This window comes from Canis lupus, chromosome 33, assembly GCF_048164855.1.
Source record: "Canis lupus baileyi chromosome 33, mCanLup2.hap1, whole genome shotgun sequence".
Classification (NCBI taxonomy): Eukaryota; Metazoa; Chordata; class Mammalia; order Carnivora; family Canidae; genus Canis; species Canis lupus.
The window spans coordinates 17,729,220-17,753,600 of NC_132870.1; the positions used below are offsets into that span (position 1 = coordinate 17,729,220).

Sequence of the window (24,381 nt, forward strand, 5' to 3'; positions counted from 1 at the left end):
CAAATAATTTAAAATTATCTGAATAGGGGAATTGTTTTGTATTACCTGTAACTCCTAAATTTTTCTTTTCTCTCTCTCTCTCTCTCTCTTTTTTAAATATTTTATTTATTTGTTCGTGAGAGACACAGGGAGAGAGGCAAAGACACAGGCAGAGGGAGAAGTAGGCTCCATGCAGGGAGCCCGATGTGGGACTCGATCCCGGGACTCCAGTATCATGCCCTGAGCCAAAGGCAGACACTTTGCTGAGCCACCCAGGCATCCCTCTTAAATTTTTCTTCAACAGGAATTTCTTTGATAAGAATGCAGTGCTTTTTAAAATAAGACTGTACAACAAATGTATTTAAAAAGAGATATTTGAATAACTGGCTATAAAATTTAAGTCATTAGAGGATATGACATAGAATCGTCCTCATGGAATTCATGTCATGATTATTTGCTGTTATAGAGTTTTAGATTACGCATTTGTTTTTAAATGTGTAGGGAGATATTTTGACCAAATATTTAATCATACACAGTTCCTCCTTAATTGTGAATGAGTTCCAGTAGACCAAAAATTAAGAGTTATCCTGAATCAAAATAGAGTGAAAATAGTTTTTTGTTCCTTTATTTTGTTTTAATCAAAGAACTGAATACAACCCTTATCTTACTTGTTACTAACCCCAGTCATATGAAAAATGGGATAGGGAGCTTAGTCACTGTGATGTTTGAGAGTATGCATGTGTGTAAGCCTGTATGCATGCACACACGTGTACGTGTGTCTAATCTTCTTCCTCATTTTCTTCATTTTTAATACATCAAAGTGAAAGACACTGTAATCCTATCTCTTCAGAATCTTTCCTCCACCTCTTCTAAATCAACTTAAACTCTTCTAATTATTCACAGATGAGATTAAGTCCAAAAGAATTTTTGTTCATGTTATTGTTCTCTTCTTGTTTTTCCTTTAGAGATGACTACCTTTCTTTTTGCAGCTATGTTAATAGATAAGCATGCCCACATAGTTTGCTATTGCCATAATCATATTATTTTATTAATGCAAGAATTTTAGACTAACAGAGGCAAATCTGGAAGTGATTTAGATCATGGCCTTTTTGAAGAATTTGAATTGTGCCCCCATCAGACTGTCTAGGCCAAGTTACATTGGGAGGTGTGAGAAGTAAGCATCAAGAGGCTATACTTTGTTGGAATGGGTAGTGTTCACTGTGAATTTGAAAGAAATGCATTTTCTAGTTAATTTCTTTTTAAAGAGCTTTTAGTTTTCTCAGTTATTCAAATTCATTTTTTTGTGTGTGTGTGATTTAAACTGAAGACTACAGGATGCAATATTAACACCTGTCCCACAAGGGATGCTTTTATACGGAAGAGTGCATAAAACAGTCTTATTTTATGTACTGTAGTGTGCATAAGGGCACTCCCACATTAATTTGCTAGGTAAGACATGATTTCAGAATAACTTGCACACATTTATTTTTAGAACACTCAAAGATAGAAAATACTGGAATCCTCATATGGTCAACTCCTGCATTCTTGATTTGGTGAACACTTTGATCAGTGTAGTGTGGCAGTTTTGCAGCCAAATCTCAAACCAGGTGGCATAAAGATGATGAACCTTAAAACAACTGGGTTCAGTGATGAGATTTTTTAAGAGTTAATATGCAGTAATAACTCAATACTAATACTTGAGAAACTTGTGAAAATAACAAAACATTTTCCAGTTATTTTGGCCCAGTCTGTGAGCAAATTAATTACTTAATTGTATATAAATAACTAAAGAGTGTTGTGGTTAGGATTTCAAATGTAAATCATTTCCATTTTATCATGAAAATGAAAAATCCTTCTCTTCCTAGGTCTCCAGGAGCTCAGTTAATGATTTGTATTGTGACTAGGGTCTTTTTGGGGATTTTCATCTGTAACTAATTAGAACTTAATTTTTTGATTTGAAATTCCACCTCCTTGGTTAAACTTCCTAATTGGAATAAGAGAAGCATATTTTTCTGCCCCTATTCTCCTTTCACAAATGATTTCCTAAAGCTTCCTAAACTGTGTGGAGGTACTTCTGATGAAGGGAGAAATTGAAGGTTAAAAGAGTTTAATTAATGAGGCTGTTATTTTATTTTGTATTCAGATTTTTTTCACTAAGGAGAAATCTTTGTTTTCTTTTGAGTAGGGTCGAAATAAAATCAGGTCTGAGAATTAGCTGATATATGCTACAAACTTGAAGAGCAACAATTGTGTATTTAAAAACAGAGATCCAAAAATATTGAGGTGATGAGCAAATGTTATTTCCAATATAGTTATCAGATGTTATAGAATGAGATGGACATAATTTCAGGGCAGCTCTTGAAGGCAAGAGCTTATTTATTTTTTTAATTCCTAGGTCTTAAATAGCAGGTTCACATAATAGGGTTTTTTTTAATACCAAGAAAATTTAAAAACAGGTACAAGTATTCAGTAGATGAATTGAATTTGTAACTATTGGTCTCTGAGGTCAGGCATATTCCTTTTTTTTTGTTTAAAGAAGTTATCTGCTACTTATGGATACTATTTTCTTCTCTCTTTTCTTTCTTTCTTTTTTTTTTTTTCCAGTTTTCGTAGTAGTTTGTACTTCTTCCTGTTAAGCATTGAGATGATGGCAAATTCAGTTTTATGATAGTTTCAAACCAACTTTGGAGTTTGACAGACCTCGGATTCCATGATTCTAGGCATTTCTGCTGTCAGTCCATCCTATGAGAGTTTTTGGACCAAATCTACCTAAAAGTCCAGTTTCATATTTTTGTCTTTTTCATAGCTCCCATTCCATTTCATTCCATTCTGTTTTTTATTCCTTCACATACATGTATATGTTTTTCACTTCCGGCTTGAGACTTAGAGGTATTATGGCATAGTGATTATGGGAAAGGGTGCTACAAATAAACTGGATTCAAATCTCAATTCTATTCCTTACTAGCTGGATGATCTAGGGTAAGTTATTTTTAATCCCTCTGTGTCTCAGTTTCCTGATATATAAAATCAAGATAAGAATATAATTTACCTCTCAGAGGTGTTAGAAGATTAAATGTGCTAATATATATCAAATGCTTAGAATGATGTGTAGTGCAGAACTAAATTCTTGGTCAATTTTTGAAGGCTGATTTGAAACTTGATATTCTTTCATCTCAAAGTATTTTTTTTTAAAGATTTTATTTATTTATTCATGATAGTTACACAGAGAGAGACAGAGAGGCAGAGACACAGGCAGAGGGAGAAGCAGGCTCCATGCACCAGGAGCCCGACGTGGGATTCGATCCTGGGTCTCCAGGATCGCGCCCCAGGGCAAAGGCAGGCGCCAAACCACTGCGCCACCCAGGGATCCCTCAAAGTATTTTCTAAGCCAATTTGGTGTTTGTATTTTGTTTGTATTTCACTTTAACCAAGGTTGAACCTTTCCTTTGATATGCCTCAACTATGCCCTATGAAGTTCTAGAACACTGTCCACACAGCTACCTGAGTTCCATCTATCTGGGAGGGTCCATGTCAAGCCTCCTATTTTTTATTACCAAAGTAAAGCCATGGTGCCAGAACTCAACAAAACACATATCACCAACCTAGATTACAGACTTTGTGAATATAGACAAATAGTTTTTTTTTATATTCTATAAATATTCTTGATTACACCACTGAGCATAAAAGTTATCCAGTGAACCCATGCTGATTGTAAAATTGTGATTAATCTATTTTCTGAGAAATTTAGAAATGATATGCATCAATATGAGTGAACAGATTTACAGTTTCATTTGTGTATTAGGAATAATCAGAGGTTGTTTCACATTGTGTATTCACTGAATATATTGTTTGGATAAAACAAGGTTATCGTAAACCGAGTGGCATCCAGGTAGGTAAATAGTTTGTATTTACTGCACATTAGACTTTGGTTGTGAGGAAACTATATGTAGTAGTAGCTAACTATACAGTGGTTAGTTACTATCTATAATGCTTATGTACCACATAGTGCCTGTCTATCAGTACTTAATCTTGTCTGAAAATCCTTAAAAAAATAAAATGACTTAGAAAATTATAAATTTTGGAACCATTTTTTTTTTTAACGTAAGATTTTAGTGTAGAGTTCTGTGTTCAGTAGAAATAGTACTTTTAGATAGTTTACCAGTCTCTGGCTCTGGAGGATATTGTTTGGCAGTGGTCACCATGAGAAGTCAATTGGGACAGTGAAGTACACTGTTCTTGGGAATATGGAATGGTGAATAACAATATTAGGATTTTCTTTTCCACTAAAATTCTCTCTGAGATCTTCAGGCTATTCAAAGTGAAAGGTGAAGAAAATAATAGTACTCAGTATTTATTTTGCAGTTGCTATTTGGTTTCTAATTTAGGTTATGTATTTTCCTTTAATGTTTCATTTTGACATAATATATTTTAACATGGACTTTTCTTGTGGATAAACATTTTATGATATAATTTTTCTCAAGTTCTAGGAGACAATGTGGCTGTGTTTTATTTACTTGAATCATTTGTGATGAGAACCAGACTCAAACTTATTTCAGAAATATTGTTATACAACTGAAAGAGGCAGATATCTTTTTGAAACATTTATATATTTCAGAGTTGCTCCATAGTGCATTCCTGAAACCATATCTAAGTAATCATACAACATCTTCTAATGTTGGTAGGTATTTTATACTTGCCCATTGGAAATTATATTTCATTAAATAACTACGCAATAATGTGTGGTTGTTAGGCAGTATGAGATTCAGTAAATGGGTAGTTAGCACATAGTAACAAGGTTAATGGTAATGGAAGATGGTTTCAAATATACATGAAGAATTGTATATTTAAATTGTTCCTTTAATTATTGTAGATTTTAGTCAATATCCTATTGGTATTTATAAAATAAAGTAAAAAAGATAGTTGGTGAGATTATGTTCTCAGTTCTCAACATTTTAAGTGGGCAGAATTCAAGGAATATGTGTTGCAATAGCAATACTGCAAAGGAACAGTTGTCTGTGACTCCAGTGACTACTATTGTAATTACTGGAATCCAGTTTTCAGAAGACTCTCTGAATGGATTTCAACCTCTCCCGCTTTGCATATCCTGTAAGCAGTGCCAGGTGAGAGGATGTCAGAATAAAAATCAGAGTTAAGAACTCCAATTATTAAAAAAAAATCAACATCAAGGTACCATTTAGAGGTGTGGGGAGGAATAGAAGTAGAAGGAGAATTGGGAGATCATTTGTGTGTTAGGGTGACCTGAATCCTATAGGAGGAAGTACTATTTTTAAACCATGTAGTTTTGTTTTGTATTTATTTCTTTTCTTTTTTCTTAGGGAGAGAGAGAGAGAGAGAGAGAGAGAGAGAGAGAGAGAGGGAGAGAGAGAGGTGAAGGGGGGAGGGCAGAGAGAGAGAGAGAGAGAATCTTAAGCACACTGGGTATGGAGCCCAATGTGGGGCTTAATCTCATGACCCTGAGATGGTGACCTGAGCTGAAAGCAAGAGTGTGGTGCTTAACCAACTGAGCCATCCAGGTACCCCTGTTTTGTATATTCTTTAGAAATGGGTCCTTTAATAAGAATTAAGACTTATTAAAGGACTAAATTGCATTAAACAGGTAATTTCTTAGAATTTTTTATCTTTAAAATTTTTAAAAAGTCAAAAAAAATTTGTGGGGGGAAGAGGGAGAAGGAGGGAGAGAGAGAGAGAGAGAGAGAGAGAGAGAGAGAGAATTAAGCCCAGTGTGGAGCCTGACATGGAGCTCGATCTTACAACCGCTGAGATGATGACCTGAGCCAAAATCAAGAGTCAGGCACTTAACTGAGTTTCCCAGGCTACTCTCTAGAATTTCTTCACAGTAGATGAGGGACTTATATTATCATTGCATTTGACAAAAGGGGTACAAGCTCAAGGTGCTTTTTTTTGTTTTAGAAATATTAGGACAGATCTTAAATGTCAACAAAAAGTCAAACTTGCCTGATTGCCTTTTAATGAAATTTATTTAAATCATACTTAAAATTGTAAATAAGATCAACATTCAAGAAATCAACTTACTGCCTTTTTCTAATTATGTAATTTTACATGATACATGAGAAAGTGTTTTTAATAGTTTGGTGGTATATCGAGGTTTGTTTTATAATTTACAAATGGCACACTTCAGTACAACATGGAATTTTAAGAATTTTCAGATTTTGTGAGTATATATGAGATCAGTTCAGAAAAATGTAGATTTTTATTTATTAAAACTAGTAGAAACATGTAGCATATAGTTCACAACAGGAATCTGCTCATGCTGTTTCTTAAAATCTTCCAGTGGCTTCCATTGCCTTGAGATGAAGTCCAGTATCTTTATCACAGAAGCCTCATCTTCTTCTTTGGGTTGCCGAGCTTCTGTTTGTTCGTAGTCTGCTTCCACTCCCATTCCTGATAAGGATTATGTCACCGTTCATCTACTCATGCTCTCTGCATCAGCATATCCTTATAGTTTTTCAGAGGCTGACCATCCCCTGTTCTCTAATTGAGAGAATACATGTCATGAGAGTTCTCCACCATTTTCTGCCTCATACCAGCATCTACCTATATTCTCATATATTCATACTGCCTTCCCTCCTAAGTATAAGCCTCCTCTCTATACTGAAATAATGCTCTTGTTCAGTCACTTTCTATCTCCTTTCACTCTCCCCTTCCCTCTTTCTCTGTTAACTCCTTTTTTTATAAACTCTTTTCCCTTAGCAAAACCCTTCTTTGCTAACTAACTCCTACTCTAACTCTCCTGAAAAGAACCTGTGTGTGTTCCTGACCACCCATTCATTGTTTATTTCACTGTCTGAAGCTGGAATTGCTTTTGCCAAATCACTAATGACTACTGATTTGCCAAATTCCCCTAGACACTTGTTTTAGGCCCTGGCATATTCCTTGTATCCAATGAAACTGACACTTTTCACTAATATTATCTTCTCCTCATCTTATTTATTTATATGGCTTCCCCTTTGCTAAGCTTTTACTGGCTCTTCCATATGCTTTGTAAATAAGTGTTCTCTGAGGTTCTGAGAAAGCACTTTATCTCTCCAGCATGATTTACTCTTTGGAGAGAAGCCCCATTCACCAGCGTGACTCAAAATATAGAGCAGGTCTCTCACCTTAAGTCTTGACTTTCATTAAAAGGCTTCAGTCTTCTGGGAAATGAACAAGGGATAGTGGAAGGGGAAGTGGGCGGGGGTTGGGGTGACTGGGTGATGGGCACTGAGGGGGGCACTTGGTGGGATGACCACGGAGTAATATGCTATATGTTGGCAAATTGAACTCCAATAAAAAATTTTTTTAAAGAAGGCTTCAATCTTTCTATGTATTCCATATTACGTCAAACTCAATATGCCTGATTTTGAACTCATGATTGGTCCCATAAAATTTAGCCCTTTAATGTTATTTATTACCTATAAGTGACATTCCTATACATGACATCAGTAGATACACAAACACTGAAAGCAGGAATCTATGAACAAATTTTTAATTCTTGCTGCCTGTAGTATCTTAATCTTGAGTCTTTGTCTTTTCTTTATTCTTCCATCTTATGATCTTGGTTAAATACCATCTCAGTTTTCACCTAGAACAGTCTTTATTTAGTCACATTGCCTGCTTCTTAGGTTTTGGTTATCTATGTTTTGTTATTTTTTTCATCTGTTTTTAATTTTTTTTTAACTTAAAACTTTTTTAGTGTTCTGATGCATGAATTTTTTGTTGTTGTTTTAGAGCAAATTGAAAATACTTGTTTGTGAACCCTTCAGAAAACAGAATTTTTCATAACTTTCAAAAAGTGATCAACACATTGCTCACTACATGTTTATGGTTTAGGTATAATTATTGTGTTTTTGAAGATTAGTTGTAGCTGCACATTGAGATCATAATTTAACAGGATTATGATCTAACAGGATCATATTTCCTTTGAAGGAACCAAGAATCCTTTGTTTTCAGTGTTGAAGGATAAGCATGACTTTAACAGTCGTATCAGAGAGAAAAGCCATTCTAGGCAGAAGGAAGACAAAAAACCCCCAGTGCTTAATGCCATGAAAAGAAGCAGGGTAAAAATATTCTTGGAACATGAGAATAGTGTTTGAATTTATGGGAATGCACCTGACTTATTTTTAATCAGAAGTATTGGATCAGAAGATGGGTATTTATGTTCAACTAGTGACTTTATAATTTATTTAGGCAAATATTTCATCTTAGGGATTCCCAATTTGGTAGACTGGACATGATGGATTGAACGCTGCACTTTAGTTTCTTCTATAATTTCTAATTTCTTGTTAGCACTGCTTATTTACGTAATAGTAGGAGTTTCCACGGAGTAATTATTTGAAAGTTAAATGTTAGGGCACTTTGAGAACAGATGCAAAGACTATATCTTAATTTCCTTAAAACCCCCTTTAAATTAAATTTAAAAAGCTGTGATTTGTCTAAGTTAATTTCTTACCATCTTAACACACATACACAAAGTTGCGATGATAATTTGTGAATTTCATTTTTTTCCTGTAATGTAAAAGATAAAACCTATATGGCTTTTCTTTTAAAGTCTAGATTCATTATTCATATATTGTATGAAAACAATTTTACACTTTTTTTCTTCAAATCTTTCTCCTTTATATAACCAAGCACCAGAAGAAAGTCAAACTTTTCCTGTGATGCTAAAATTTCTTCCAGATCACATGTTGAAGTACCCTTTCCTTTTTTCTTTGAGGCCTTTCTTAAATGATCAAATGTAGACTTTTAAGTATATATGGCCAGCTCTTTAATCTGAACTACTTTGTCTAAATTTATGCTATTCAGATAGCATGTATCTTCAGTGTTCAGCTTTGCATCTGGGCTATGCTTTAACCAGGTAGTATCTATTTTTCTTCTTTTTTTAGTTTTGACTGAAATTAGAGGTGTGTTCCATCTGTATTGTGTGGGTTCAAAAGACCTGTTTGAATTCAAAATACTCACTTTTACTCATTATAAAATAAAATGTGACTGCATTCCTAAGTACAAAAACTTTTTCTAACTGGTGACACTTTAACTTGTTATTTTCCTTGACATCATATAAGCACTTCTTTTAAAAGTTAAGTTTTTATAAAATGGTAAATGTTTTATATATGCTTGGCCTTTATTTTTTCTAAAGATTCAAAGCTGAATGAATGGTTGTAAAGAACAGTGGCACCTCATTCCTCTTTGAGTTCTGGTCAATATTTGTGTAATGCATAACTCATATGTTTGAGATTGAACAAATTATCAGTAGCACTTTCAAGTGATACTCAGCAAGCCTTAAGTGATATTCAGCAAGCCTTATGGATGATAGAGCTGACAATATGCATTTGTGTTAAAAGAGTTACCTTATAGAAGCTGCAGAGAAATTTAGATTTTAAGGAAAGGAAATTTATCTTCTTGTCCTTCACAGCCTTTTAAAATTCTATTTTTATAAACTATGACCAGTCTTAACTAAGTTTTTCTTTTAAACCTTTGGATAAAAATTCATGTTATGTGGGTTCCTTTGTGAACTTAGTGCCGTATTTGGGCTTGTTTTTGTGATTTTCTTCTACTAAACTTGGAACGCAGTCTTGAAGAATAGGTTTTTGGCTCTCAAGGGCCATCATAGTCACACACTAGTTCTTAATCACTGTGTCTGTGTAGTGTCTTGTTGATGTAGCTCTCAGTGTATTGACTTCCTTTTCTGTTTCCAGCCAAGATTTTTGAAATGTTTCAACCAAACAAAAAAACTACAATTTTACCACTTGTGATAGAGAACATCTTTACTTGGTTATGCTATTTGCTGTGTGATGATTATAGAATTACTGTTATAATAGAAACTGTCAGCTTTAAGTTCTGCGCATGTTTTGGATTAATAGCATCCTTAGGTTTGTTTTTTTTTTTTTTTCTTCTCATCTAGTCCTCTGGTTTGTTTTGTTATACCTTAGAGAATGGAGAATTGGGAAGAAAAAGAAATGATGTAATGTTTCATCATTTAATTAAACTTTCTGGAGTATGTGAGAGTAAATTTAACTTTTTGTTGCAATGAGACTTCTGCATTATCTTTGCATTTGATATTCTTCCGGCAAAAATTATCCACACAGTTGGATAATTGCTCGAACATAACTGAAAGTCTTGCTTTGGATTCTGACTTTACTCTGGGAAGTTTTTCTCTAAAACTGAGATGATACAAAGAAGATTAACATGACTTAGTTTGGGATTTCCCATGTCAGCACTGGATGATGTCTTGTGGTAGGCTCCTGAAGAACAATTATGGACAGTGGAAATAGCCTCACATGAGGGGATAAATAACCACCTTTCTCAAGTAGACTCTGGTTTACAAGGACACTTATCTGTAAATAATGATGGTTGTGTGTGTGTGTGTGTGTATGTATGTGACAGGTGTATGTCATGTGCTGCATGTGCATTATCTTATTTAACTATTATAGTACATGTGAGCTAGGCATTATTATACTCATTTAGCAAGCGAGGATACCAAGGGTTGGAGAAGTTTAGCAGCTTTCCCAAGATCATACAGCCAGTAAATACAGAGCTGGCATTCATCCCCAGGGTCTGTTTGACTCTAAGACTTGGCTTGTCACTGCTCTCCATTGTGTTCCATGTAAAGTACCTTGTGCTTATTGTGAAGATTAAGTAAGCTAATGTGTATATCTTTGTAAAGCTATTATTCTTGATGTAGTAAAATATGGATATATTTGGGACTTGGAACTGTTAATCCTTTTTTGCTATTTTAAGGATTGATATTTACTTCATAATTTTATATATAAATATTTTCATCTTCAAGATTATTTTGTCTATGTCCTGTTTGATTTATGAAGTGTCTATGTATATACTTCATATAAATTTCATGTATATATACTTCATATAAATATTTGTATATGTACACTTCATATTGATATATATATGTATATACTTCATATAAATATTCCTATATAGATAGATACACTTCTAAAAGAGAAGCGAATCTATGATGTTTTCCCCTCTGTACTCCATGGATTATTTTTGTTCTGAAAAGTAAATGAATAGCCTTAGCTCAAAATCTTCCTTTTAATATTTTCTGGACTTTAGGATTTAATAATTTATTGCATTATTCAATTATGATTTCATGCTGGAGAATAGGATCTTTAACTTTCCACTGTTGAAAAAAAATCATACAAGGTAAACATATTGACTGCTTCAGTAAAGATATTGAATAGTAAAAAATAAACAACTTAGTTTACTATAAACACAAGCTGTTTTGAGTGTTGGCATTACTGAAATACTATAAGGCCTTCTTTAGTTTTGTATGCATTGCTGAAATACTCTAGGGTTTGATTCTGGAATGCTTGAAAAACTTTAAGTTGCAAGAAGAAAACCAATGAGTACTTACTCATGTTGTAACATTTTTCTGTAATTTCCCTCAATTTTGGGGGTTGTCCTCTGGTACCTTTTATTCAGGTTAGGGATAGATTTTAAGTACTCTTGATTCCAAGTAATTTGTTTAATTGTCTTAATGCTATCTTTATAATGACTTTAAGCTGTGGCATTCTGTGAGCGAGTGCCCAGGGGCTGGATAATTGACATTCAGGCAGTGAGGTCTGCTTTCTCTTACTGGCCTCTTGGCAGCCTCTGTGACCTCACAAGGGCGCTTAAAAAAAATCTTCTAACCTTCAGTAGCTTTGAAGACAAAGCTCTAGATTACAGTTTGGGAATTCAAAAATGATAATTTAAGTAAAACTAAATGTAAATATTTGTAGACAGAGCCTTCAGGTTTAAACTGTAAATATCTTCTAAAAGTATAATTTTTTTTCAAAATTATTTTTTAAACCTAGACTCAGTATAGTATGAAAAGTCCCTATCAGTATCATGTATTTAGGAATGGTTAAAAATATTTGTTTGAAATATAAATTTTGAAATTTTGTTTTTTTTAATAAAGTAGAAGTATGTGAAATTATTTGCCTTTCTTTTCAAATGAGAATAGAAATTTCTCCTTTGCTTTCATAATTAGTATGATTTTATGAATCTACTGCTTTTTTATATTTAGGATTTGTTTTTTATTTATAGTTTCAAGTGTTTTGTATAACCTCATGTAAATACTCAGCAATAAATGATCATCATTTGTTGCCCAGTTATTTATATATGCCTCTGTGAGCATAAAACTGAACTTTGGATGGAAGTTATAAGAGAATTCTTCCTAAAATGTTTGGGGTGAAAAAATTGTATCGATATAATTCAAAGGTAATAATTTATAGCACTCATAATTCAAAGGACTCAGAAATGTAAGTCCATACTAGCTTTGAAAGGTTTTCTAGGATATGTCTTCATTTATGGGAATGAATATCTCAAATGATTGGTTACCTATGGGGTCCAGGTATGCATATACTATATCTAGAAAGAATCTATCTGAATTTTATTTGCCTTAAGCCAGACTTATCTGGTGAGCATCCAGCAATCTTGTAAGTTGTTCCTTGATGACATTCTCTCACCTCTGCTCTGTCTGGCCAGAGCTTTGTTTTTCTGTCCCCTCAGAGACTCTACTCTCCCTTGAGTACTGACCACCTTATCAGATGGTCCTCAGTCTACTTTTCTAGTTTCATCTGGGCCACTCTTACTTGCCTTTTCACGTGAATTTTTGCTATTCTCCTCCAAATACCTTTGAATAGGTTGGGTCTTCTACCTGGACTTTCCTTTCTTCTCCTTTTCTGAAACTTAACCTTACTCTAAGACTATGAATTCTGACTTCATATCCTGATACATGTCACTTACTGCATATGCCTTGTTGCCTTAAAAAATTATGATAAAAAACACAACATAAAATTTACCATTGTAGCCATTTTTAGGTGTACAGTTCAGTAGTGTTAAGTTTATGTACATTTTTATGGATCAGGTTGTCACAACTTTGTCATCTTTGCACAACTGACAATGTGCTTATTAAATAATTCTCATCTCTACTCCATCCAGTAACTGGTAACTACCATTCAAGTGTATGAATTTGACTACTTTAGATACCTCATATAAGTGGAATCATTCAAGATTTGTCTTTTTTTAAAAGATTTTATTTATTTGAGAGAGAGCACACATGGGTATGAATGGGGGAGGGGCAAAGGGAGAGGGTGCAGCAGACTCCCCACTGAACAGGGAGCCTGACTTGGGGCTTGATCCCAGGACCCCAAGATCATGACCTGAGCCAAAGGCAGACACTTAACCAACTGAGCCTCTCAGGTACTCCAGGATTTGTCTTTTTGTGACTGGCTAATGTTACTTTGTATAATATCTTCAAAGTTTTTCTATTTTGGAGCGTGTGATAGCATTTCGTTCTTTTTTAAGGTTGAAAAATATTCCATTGTAGGCACATACTGCATTTTGTTTATCCCTTCATTTGTCTGTGGGTATTTGGTTGGCTCTCACCTCATGGCTATTGTGGAAAATGCTGCTATGAACATGGGTGTGCAGATATTTCTTTGAGATCCTGCTCTCAATTCTTTTAATATATACCCAAAAGTGGGATTGCTGGATCATATATGGTAAGTCTATTTTTAATATTTTGAGGAACTGCCGTACTATTTTTTTATAGTGGTTGTACCATTTTATATTTCTACCAGCATTATACAGGTGTTAAAATGTCTTCACATCCTAACATTTATTGCCTGTTTTTTTTTAATTGAGGTATAACTGATATATTGCATTGTATTTGTTTCAGGTGTACAACATGATTTGATATTTGTATACATTGTGAAATGATCACAGTAAATCTGGTTACCTTCCATTGCCATACAAAGTGACAGAATTTTTTTTTCTTCTTCTTTTTTGGGTGGTGTCCTTGTCCGGTTTTAGTACTAGGGTAATGCTAGTCTTATAACATGAGTTTGGAAGCATTCCTTCCTCTTCTTTTTTGGGGAAGAATTTGAGAAAGATAGGTTTTAAATCTTTGAATGTTTGTTAGAATTCACCAGTGAATTGTCTGGTCCTGGACTTTTGTATGTTGAGAGGTTGGGAGGTTTTTGATTACTGGTTCAGTCTCCTTACTATTCTCTATACATTTAGTTCCACTCTGATCTTTGTGATTTCTTTCTGTTTACTAACTTTTGACTTCATTTGGTCTTTTTCTAGTTCCTTGGGTAGAAAGTTAGATTGTTTATTTGAGATGTTTCTTTTTTTTTAATTTTTTAATTTATTTATGATAGTCACACAGAGAGAGAGGCAGAGACATAGGCAGAGGGAGAAGCAGGCTCCATGCTCCAGGAGCCCGACATGGGATTCGATCCCGGGTCTCCAGGATCACGCCCTGGGCCAAAGGCAGGCGCCAAACCGCTGCGCCACCCAGGGATCCCAAGATGTTTGTTTCTTGATATAAGCTTGTATTGCTATTAACTTCCTTCTCAGAAATGTTTTTGCTGTCTCCCATATATTTTGGTATATTTTCATTTTCATCTGTCTCAATGTATTTTTTAATTCCTTCTTTGATTTCTTTGTTGACTCTGGTTGTTCAGTAGTATGTTGTTTAATTGCCACATATTTGTGATTTTTCATTTTTCTTCTTGTAATTGATTTCTAGTTTCACAGCACTGTGGTTGGAAAAGATGCTTGGTATAATTTCAGTCTTCTTAAATTTATTAAGACTCGTTTTGTTGCCTAATGTAATCTGTCTTGGAGAATATTCCATGTACACTTGAGAAGAATATGTATTCTATTGCTTTTGGTTGGAATGTTCTGTATGTATAAAGTTCATCTGTTCTGTTGTGTTGTTTAAGGCCAATGTTTCCTTATTAATTTTCTGTCTAGAGGATTTATTCAATGATTTAAGTGGGTGTTTACTCCTTACTTTTGTTGTTTACCTGTCAGTTTTTTCCTTTAGGTATGTTAATATTTGCTTTATATATTTAGGTACTCCTATGTTGGGTGAATAAATGTTTACAAATGTTATATTCTCTTAAGGGATTAACCCCTTTATCATTAACTAATGCTCTTTGTCTTTCATTATACTCTTTATCTTAAAGTCTGTTTTGTCTGACGTAAGGTATCCCAGCTTTCTTTTGATTTCCATTTGCATGAAGCATTATTTTTCAGTCATTTTGCTTTTAATCTATGTGTGTCCTTACCTCTGAAATGAGTCTTTTATAGGCAGCATATAGATGGTTTTGAAAAATTTAAAAAGAATTTTAATTTAAATTCAGTTCATTAACATATAATCTATTATTGGTTTCAAGAGGTGGAGGTCAGTGATTCATCAATCTTACAAAACACTTTGTGCTCATTGTATCATGTGCCCTCCTTAATGTCTATCACTCAGTTACTTCATTCCCTTACCTCTCTCCCCTCCAGCAACCCTCAGTTTGTTTCCTATGATTAAGAGTTTCTTATGGTTTGTCTCCCTCTTTGATTTTGTCTTGATTTATTTTTTTCCTCTCTTCCCCTATGATCCTGTTTTGTTTCTTAAATTCCACAAATGAATGAGATCATAATTGTCTTTCTCTGATTGACTTAGTTCGCATAGCATAATACCCTCTAGTTCATTCACATTGTTGCAAATGGCAAGATTTCATTTTTTGACGGCTGAGTAGTATTCCATTGTGTGTCTATCTATCTATCTATCTATCTATCTATCTATCTATCTATCTATCATCTATCTATCACATCTTTATCTGTCCATGTCAATGGACATCTGGGCACTTACCATAGTTTAGCAGCAATGTCCACAATAGCCATAAGCAATGGGGTGCAGGTGCCCCTTTAGATCACTACATTTATCTTTGGGGTAAATTCCCAGTAATGCAATTGTTGTGTCATAGGGTAGCTCTATTTTCAACTTTTTGGGGAACCTCCATACTGTTCTCCAGAGTGACTGCACCAGCTTGCATTCCCACCAACAGTGTAAGAGGGTTCCCGTTTCTCCTCACCATCACCAACATCTGTCATTTCCTGTCTTATTAATTTTAGCCATTCTGACTGGGGTTAGGTGGTATCTCATGGTGGTTTTGATTTGTATTTCCCTGATGCTGAGTGATGTTGAGCATTTTTTCATGTGTCTGTTGGCCAATTGTATGTCTTCCTTGGAGAAATATCTGTTCATGTCTTCTTCCCATTTCTTGATTGGATTATTTGTTCTTTGGGTGTTGAATTGGATAAATTCTTTGTTCATTTTTGCCTTGGTTTCCCTTGCCTTTGGAGACATGGCTAGCCAGAAGTTGCTGTGGCCATGATCAGATTGCTACCTATGTTCTGCTCTAGGATATTGATGGATTCTTGTCTCACATTTAGGTCTTTCATACATGTTGAGTCTATTTTTGTGTATGGTGTAAGGAAGTGGTCCAGTTTCATTCTTCTGTATGTGACTGTCCAATTTTCCCAACACCATTTGTTGAAGAGACTGTCCTTTTTCCATTGGATATTTTTTCCTGCTTTGTCGAAGATTACTTGACCATAGAGTTGAGAGTCTATTTCTGGGTTTTCTCTTCTGTCCCATTGATCTTTGTGTCTGTTTTTGTGCCAGTACCATACTGTCTTGATGATTACAGCTTTGTAATATAGCTTGAAGTCCAGAATTGTGATGCCAGCAGCTTTGATTTTCTTAGATGGGTCTTTTTTTTTTTAATTTTATTTTAATCCATTCAGCCACTGAATGGGCTAAGAATTTAGTCCATTTACATTTAATGTGATTATTGATAGGTATGCACTTATTGCTATTTGTTAAAAGTTTTCTGGTTGTTTTGTAGTTTCTGTTCCTTTCTTCCCTTGCTCTCTTCCTTTGTGGTTTAGTGACTTTCTTTAGTGTTATGTTTAGATCCCTTTCTCCTTGTCTTTTATACTATCTACTTTAAGTTTTTGCATAGTGGTTACTATGAGGCTCACATATAATAGCTATTTATATAGCTGTCTATTTTAAGTTGATAGCAACTTATGTTTGAATGCATTCTAAAACTGCATTTTTACTCCCACTCCACCACATTTTATGTTTTTGATGTCATATTTTACATTTTTTGATTTTGTATATTCCTTAACTGACCTTTGAAATTATAATTATTCTTACTACTTTCATCTTTAAACCTTCATGCTGGCTTTATAAGTGATTAGTCTACCTTTATCATATATTTACCTTTACTAGTGAGGTTTGTACTTTCATATGTTTTCTTGTTACTAATTAGTGTCCTTTTTTCCAGCTTAAATAAATCCCTATAACACTTTTTGTAAGGCTAGTTTAGTGGGATGAGCTTTATCTTTTCTTCTTTTGGAAAACTCTTTATCTCTCCTTTAAATCTGAATGATAACTTTATCAGGTAGAGAATTTTTGTTCAGAAATTTTTTCCTTTTGGTACTTTGAACATACCATGCCACTTTCTTCTGGCCAGTAAAGTTTCTGATAAAAAATCTTCTAGTAGTCTTATCAGGCTTCCCTTATATATAACAGGTTTTTCTCTTGTGGTTTTTAGAATTCTTTCTGTAACCTTTGACATTTTAATTATATTGTGTCTTGGACCCCTAAAATGCAAATGTTATTCTATTTAATTTTGTTCCATAGGTCCCTTAGGATAGCTTCACTTTCTAATTCTTTTTCTTTTTCTTGCTCTGTCTTGGTGAGTTCTACTGCCTTGTCTTCTAGATCACTGATCCTTTTCTCTGCTTCATCCAGTCTGCTGTGTAATGCCTGTAGTGTGTTTTATTTCAGTTACTGTATTCTTCAGCTCCTTGATTTTGGTCTGATATTTCCTTATACTTTCTATTGCTTTAAATTCTCACATTCATCTATTCTCTCCACGCCTCTCGCCCCGTTTGGTGAGCATCTTTTATGATCATTAGTCTGAACTTCTAATTGGGCAGCTTACTAATGTCTGTTTTGTTAAGGTTTTCTTCTAAGGTTTTATCTTGTTCTTTTGTTTGGAACATATTTCTCTGTTTCCTCATTTTGCTTTACCCTCTGTGTTTGCTTCTATGTATTAAGTGAAATTCTCCCTTTCTTGAAAGAGTTGCCTTGTATAGAAGATGAATGTTATCATTTCACCTTGCCCTAACTTTAGATGGTGGTTATTTATTCTTCATAGGTCCCAATTGTTGAGGGTGTGCCAAGACTTGCCAGTTTTCCAAAGGGCAGGGTCTCAGTCAGCACCTACTTGTAGGTCGATTAGAAACCAGACCCTTAGGCAGCAGCTTTTAAAGTGTGCAAATACATATAGTCTTATGGGGCCACCATTATGAACCCTGCTATCTTCCAGAACAGGTGATCTGGAAGTGTCTCCTGAGCAACAGCTGGAAATGTCAGGGCTCCGGATGAGTGTATAAGCTCCTTTCTCCCAGAAAGTGTTTAAGCTGCTTTCTGGGAGATACTGATGAGGTATAGTGAGACCAAGGGAGAATGCAGATTGTGTCCCTTGGCCTACTTTCCCTGAGAATGTCTTCACAGTCTATAAATGAATGGCAAAACTGAGGCCTGCCTCTCAGGCTGAAGTTCCAGGACAAGTAAATAGTCCTTTTTCACAGATAGACTGGGGATATGTTTCAGCTGGCATCTGTGCACTGCCCTGGGGTGATAGCTTGTGAAGAATTGTCTCTGTGATTGTTACTGTCCCAGGGAACCCAGGAACACAAGCCCTCCTGGCCACTAGGGCCAGGTAATCAAGGACTGTCCCCTATATGGACTGTGTGTGCCTGCTGGCTTTAGCAAGGCAGAGGAAGAACACTACGTGGAAATGTACCTGCTAGTTTAACAGGGCAATGAAAGAGTACAGGGACTATTTGTGCCTCCCATCACTAACAAGGTAGAGGGAGAGAGCAAAAATGGCACCCACCAGTGCCTCCATCTTTACAGAGATGCCCAAGAGGCCTGTTCCCCTTTGGAAGATACTTTAAGATTAGCAAATGATCGTCCTGCAGCTATGATCTAGGTGACTTTTAAACTGCCGCTTTTATGCTGGGGCCCAGGTTGAGTGAGTCTTTTTGTGAGCCCTGTGAGAGCAGTATCTCAGTTCACTACAGCCTTCTGGACAAAAGCCTCCGTGTTGGTTTTCAAAGAGAGACATTTTGGGGGCTGGAGTCCCCAGTGAAGTCTCAAGGGGTGGGGTGCCTGATGTGGAGCACAAACACCTTGCTCCTCGGGGAGAAGCTCTGAATATGTGATATTCTTCCTACTTGTGGGTTGCTATGCTGCTGTTGGGGTTTTTGGTGAGACTATATATCTGCTTCTCCTAGCTTTCTCTGTGTGACCCTTTTATTATTTGTTTTGAAGGAGCTGTTCAGCTATTTTTAGGTCTTTTTCAGAGGGAATTTTTCCATATAGAGCTATATTAGTGTGTCTACAGGAAGCGGTGAGTTCAGGATCTTCCCGTGCCTCCACCTTGGGACACTCCCCACTTTAATAGCAGCGACCCTAATGGGTATGAGGTGATCTATCATTGTAATTTCAACTTGCATTTCACTAATGACTAGTGATGTTGAACATCTTTTCATTTGCTTGTGGCCTTTTTTATTATCTTGGGAGAAATATCTATTCAAGTCTTTTATCCATCTTTTAATTGGGTTTTTTTTTTCATTGTTGATGTGTAGGAGGGCTTTTTAAAAATATTCTGAATATTAAACTCTTACCAAATAAATAATCTGCAAATATCTTCTCCTTTTTCACTGTGCCTTTATGCTCCGTTGATTGTGTTGTATCCTGTGCAAAGTATGTTTAGGTTTAGTATGGTTCCATTTGTTTTTGTGTGTTTTTGCTGCCTGTGCTTTTGGTATCATATCAACAAATTCATTGCCAAATCCACTGTCATGAAGCTTTACCCCTGTATTTTCTTTGAGCAATTTTGGTTTAAATCTTACTTTTAAGTCTTTAATCCATTTTGAGTTAATTTTTGTGTAAAGTGGAAGTTCCACTTCATCCTTTCCCATGCAGATGTCCTGTTTACCCCAGCTGAAGAGATTGACATTTTTTTTTTTTTTATTGAATAGCATTGGATCCTTTGTCAAAGATCCTTTGACCACATATCTGAAGGTTTATTTCTCAGCTCATTATTCCGCTCTATTAGTTGATATGTCTTTTTTGCCTATAAAACACTAAAAAAAAAAAGATTTTCTATATTCATGAGAGACACACACACACAGAGAGGCAGAGACATAGGCAGAGAGAGAAGCAGGCTCCATGTGGGGAGCCTGACATGGGACTTGATTCCAGGACCCCAGGACCACGACTGGAGCCAAAGGCAGATGCTTAACCACTGAGCCACCCAAGTATACCCCCGTTAAAAAAAACAAAAAAAACAAAAAAAAAACAACTGTAGCTTTGTAATATGTTTTGAAATCAGGAAGTGTGAGACTGAATTTTTTTTTCTTTTTCAGGATTGTTTTGGCTGTGTTACTGTCTTTTAAAAATCTATACTGGGCAAAGCTTATTGATGTTTGTGTCTCCTGGACTTAATTGCAAATATCTGGTGCACAATATTAATTTAGAAAATACTTGTCGAATAAGTACCAGGTGCTAACGAAAAGCGCCACTGGAGCTCCTGGAAAATGCTAGTTGAATTACTGCTGTAAGCCACTTTTGCACTGAATTTGTTTGAGGAGGTTTCTTAAAGTGACAAGCAAATACAGTTGACCCTTGAAAAATGTGGTGTTTAGGGATGCTGACCTTCTGCACAGTTGAAAATCTATATAATTATTAATTCTCCAAAAACTTAACTATTCATAGCCTACTGTTGACTGAGGAGTTTCACTGATAAATAGTCTATTAACACATATTTTGTGTTTTATATTTATTACATACTGTCTTCTTATGATAAGCTAGGGGAAAAATGTTAAGAAAATCTTTGGGAAGAAAAAGTACATTTGTAATATTATACTGTATTTGACAAAAAAAAAAATCCACATATAAGTGGACCCATACAATTCAAACTTGTTTGTTCAAAGATCAAGTGTATCCATTATCGAGATATTCTGGGATAGTTGATCCTACACAGTCTATATTCTATCTGTGTTGGAATTAAAGGAAAATAGCTGAATAATTAAAAGGAATTTTCATTACCAAATAAGCAAGTGAAGAAAACTGGGTTTCAACTATGTCAGAAAACTTGTCATAATAAAAATACATGCAATTAGAGATTTTTCTCTAAGAATATAAATAAAGATTCCTTAAAGAGGATAAAACATATTCTGGTATGGTATGAGTTAAGATGCCTAAATCAGTTTAACACAGGCTTTTCTTTGGTGAATTAAAAGAAAATAGTGATCTAGATTCTAAAAAATAAGAACATAGCATAATTTTAAGGCCTTTCTGAATAAAAGATGTGCTCTCAACATTAATGAAAACCCTGCTGAATGAAAGGAAATATGAATATTTAGTAGGTTTTTGCTGTCTATGAATTCAGTTCTTTAAGCAAGGAGAATGTTGCATATTTTAAATCATTTTAACATAAATAGATAAGTTAATGAATGAATAACTGTTCAACTTTCTTCAGATTGCTTACCTATCGTGCTCCTTGTCATTAGTTGTCAAACCCAGATCATCAGTGTTGTAAAATGATTTCAAATTCCTGAAATTAAGATTGGTTCTTGTTAAACATATTCTTATGATATGGTCATAGATATTGCTGTAGAAATTCTCTGGAGACCTGATTATTTTTCTTCTAGTGTCTGTCAGTGGGTTGTAAGCAATTCTGTCCCTAGAGAGTCAAGACAGATTATCATTTGGGACTAAGGCATGTAGTTTCTCTGAAGACAATGCTGATGGTGAGAGCTGTCACTCTGGCAGATTACCCAAATTAAAAGGTTTTCTGGGCTCAAGCATGCAGTCCTCAGTCTAACAGTTTTATCAGTGCTGCTGTCCTTTTGATTTACTGTCACAAACCGAACTTTTACCTCCATGCTTTGATGAGTTTAGGTTTATAGGAAAATGACTGGAAGAGACTGGGGGCCCTGATCAAAGCCATGTTCTCTTACTCCCCTCAATTTTAGGTAAGGTTATATTAGTTTCTCACAAAGTTCATTTTTTCCTGGATTCTCTTTTGAGGGAGAAGGAGAAAAAAAGATAGCATCTTATGGTTTAGATATTTTGTACTTGATTTTAAGGCTTTCACAAATTAGATATACTATTTGTGTTCTTTGACAGTCATGAGGGACCCACTCTTTAGAAAAAGAGATATAGGAGGATACAAAAGAAAGGAAATAATAAATATTTTACTTTTTGGAAGTTGTAATATTGGATGATCTATTCTAAATTGAAATTAATTAATTAATTAATTTTTGATTTTATTTATTTATTCATGAGATAGAGAGAGAGAGAGAGAGAGAGAGAGAGACAAGCAGAGGAAGAAGCAGGCTCCACACAGGGAGCCTGACGCAGGACCTGATCTGGGGTCTCCAGGATCACGCCCTGGGCTGAAGGTGGTGCTAAACCACTGAGCCACCTGGGCTGCCCTAAATTGAAATTTAGACAGTAGGCACTCAGTATTTATTTGTTCAATGAACAGTATATGTTTAATGTAAATTAGACCTTGAAGATGATCTAATCTACTTTATTAATCACTCTGAGGTTAACATTTATCATAGAGTATCAGGCATTTTTGAAACACCCTAACTTTTTACAGGTGAGGGGGTTGAAGCACAGAGGGAAGTTCAATAACAGGATAAAACATGTTTATCAATTCATCTGCTACCAGTTCCTTTTCAAATTTCCTGTGTACAAAGTGTATGTTTCTAGGTGAATTAGTCTCATGTAAGCATTTCAGGCAAGACTGCCTACTATATTTAAGTGTTTCAGTTTGATATTCTTTCTAGTCATGTGACTTATGTGGATTGTGCCATTAATTAATGCTTTTTGTATGTGATTTGAATGCTCTTAAAATTGCAATAACTTTAAAACATAGAGTTAGTAAAAAGTAAGTCAACTAATTTCATATTTCAAATTTCAGACTATTAAAATATTCTATTTTATGAATCCAAATCTGGGTCTCTTGATTTTGGCTTAAATGTAATTATATTCTAATAAAATTCTATGGGACCTTTCTATAAGAAATGGATTTTATTTTGCTTCGGGATTATAGGAATCTTATTACACTAATTCTGGCAGTCAAGGCACTTTGTCAACTTCATTTATATATTAATGTGTTTGTCTAATGTTATCTGATAACATTAGAATGGAAAATATTGTCTTGTTTTTGACCTTCTTTGATCACTCAGGCGTTATGCTTCTAGTCATCTTTCTTGTTCTGTGTCTCTCTTGTTTACATGTGTTAGCTGAAAAAATGTATTTCATACCTGATTAAGGTCTAATTGTAGTTTATACAAATTTTACTAGAATAGTATATTGGTGATGTAAATACTCACAAAGGGCTATGAAAATCTGATTATTTTTCTTTGTTTTTTAGAAAAGAAACCTGGTTAGAAAAATATTAGACGTGAAAATCTAGTTTATATATTTACTCTGAAAAATCTGTGGCTATTTTTTTTTCATAAAATTTTTGCTTTAAATAATATCCTCAGACTACAAGCCTACTTAGAGTTAATATTTGCTTCTTTTTGTAAAAATATCAAATTTTGTATATTGCCTGTAATTCTATTATATAGAATATTGTATTTTCTCATGTTTATAAGCTAAGAACTCCAAAGTTAGGGTTTTGAGATGCTGTATACACTTTTTTTCCCCCAATTATGTTATGTGTTATCATTGGCTCTGCATTTGAATTGGTAAAAGATTACTCGCATTTTTTTCACTTTTCTCAAGCCAATAGGTTAAAACAAAGAGCAACTCAGTTTTTCTCCCTTTGTTGACAGGGTGGAATTCAACTAACTCTTTCTTAGATGTGAAAGGAAGGGAAGGTCATTTCATGCTTCATTAATAAAAGTAAGGTCATAGTAATTATTAAAGAGTTTGGGATGTTTGTTAGGGATCATTTTTGCTTTCTGACATTCTGACTTTGTGGTATGCTGAAGTCAGCAGGAAGATAATATATTTTATACCATGAATGGAACATACAATTGTTCCTTTAATTATCAGTAAAACACATAAGATAAGGAAAGTGGTATAAATCAACATGACAAAGTAGATGTGGATTTGTTGTATAATGAGAAAGTAACCTGTCCCTTTCATTTGAAATGTTGGCTTACACGCTTTGTCTTTTCATCAAACATTCACACCTTGGGTAATAACCTTTCCTCAAATATGGCTGATACTATCATGATAACATTTTTCAGGTTAATACAAACTACATTACAAAATTATGCTGTTTTCCAGCAAATCCAATCCATTATACTTTTGGACTGATAGTTCTAGTTGGCTTCACTCATTTGAGAGGACAAATGTGAAACAGGTGGTGTGGACTTCACAGGCCTCACCTCTGAGTAGATTGCCATAGGCCTTGGTGACTGTTTACTTGGAAACTCTTCTTTTTTTTTTTTTTAATTTTTTTTAAATTTTTTTATTTATGATAG

At 34.7% G+C, this 24,381-nt stretch overlaps 1 protein-coding gene and 1 long non-coding RNA gene across 2 annotated transcripts in view; one reads left to right on the forward strand and one right to left on the reverse strand.

Annotated features, from left to right (window-relative positions):
* The window catches only part of BMPR1B (bone morphogenetic protein receptor type 1B), a 393,829-nt gene that overhangs the window by 88,751 nt on the left and 280,697 nt on the right, over nucleotides 1-24,381 (forward strand). The gene's annotated exons all lie outside the window — the stretch shown is intronic.
* The window catches only part of LOC140623713 (uncharacterized), an 81,641-nt gene continuing 63,280 nt past the window's right edge, over nucleotides 6,021-24,381 (reverse strand). Inside the window, exons 4-5 of the long non-coding RNA XR_012023273.1 lie at nucleotides 21,420-21,485; nucleotides 6,021-6,492 (exon numbers count right to left, since the gene is read on the reverse strand). This is a non-coding gene — a long non-coding RNA (uncharacterized lncRNA). The remainder of the gene's footprint in view (nucleotides 6,493-21,419; nucleotides 21,486-24,381) is intronic.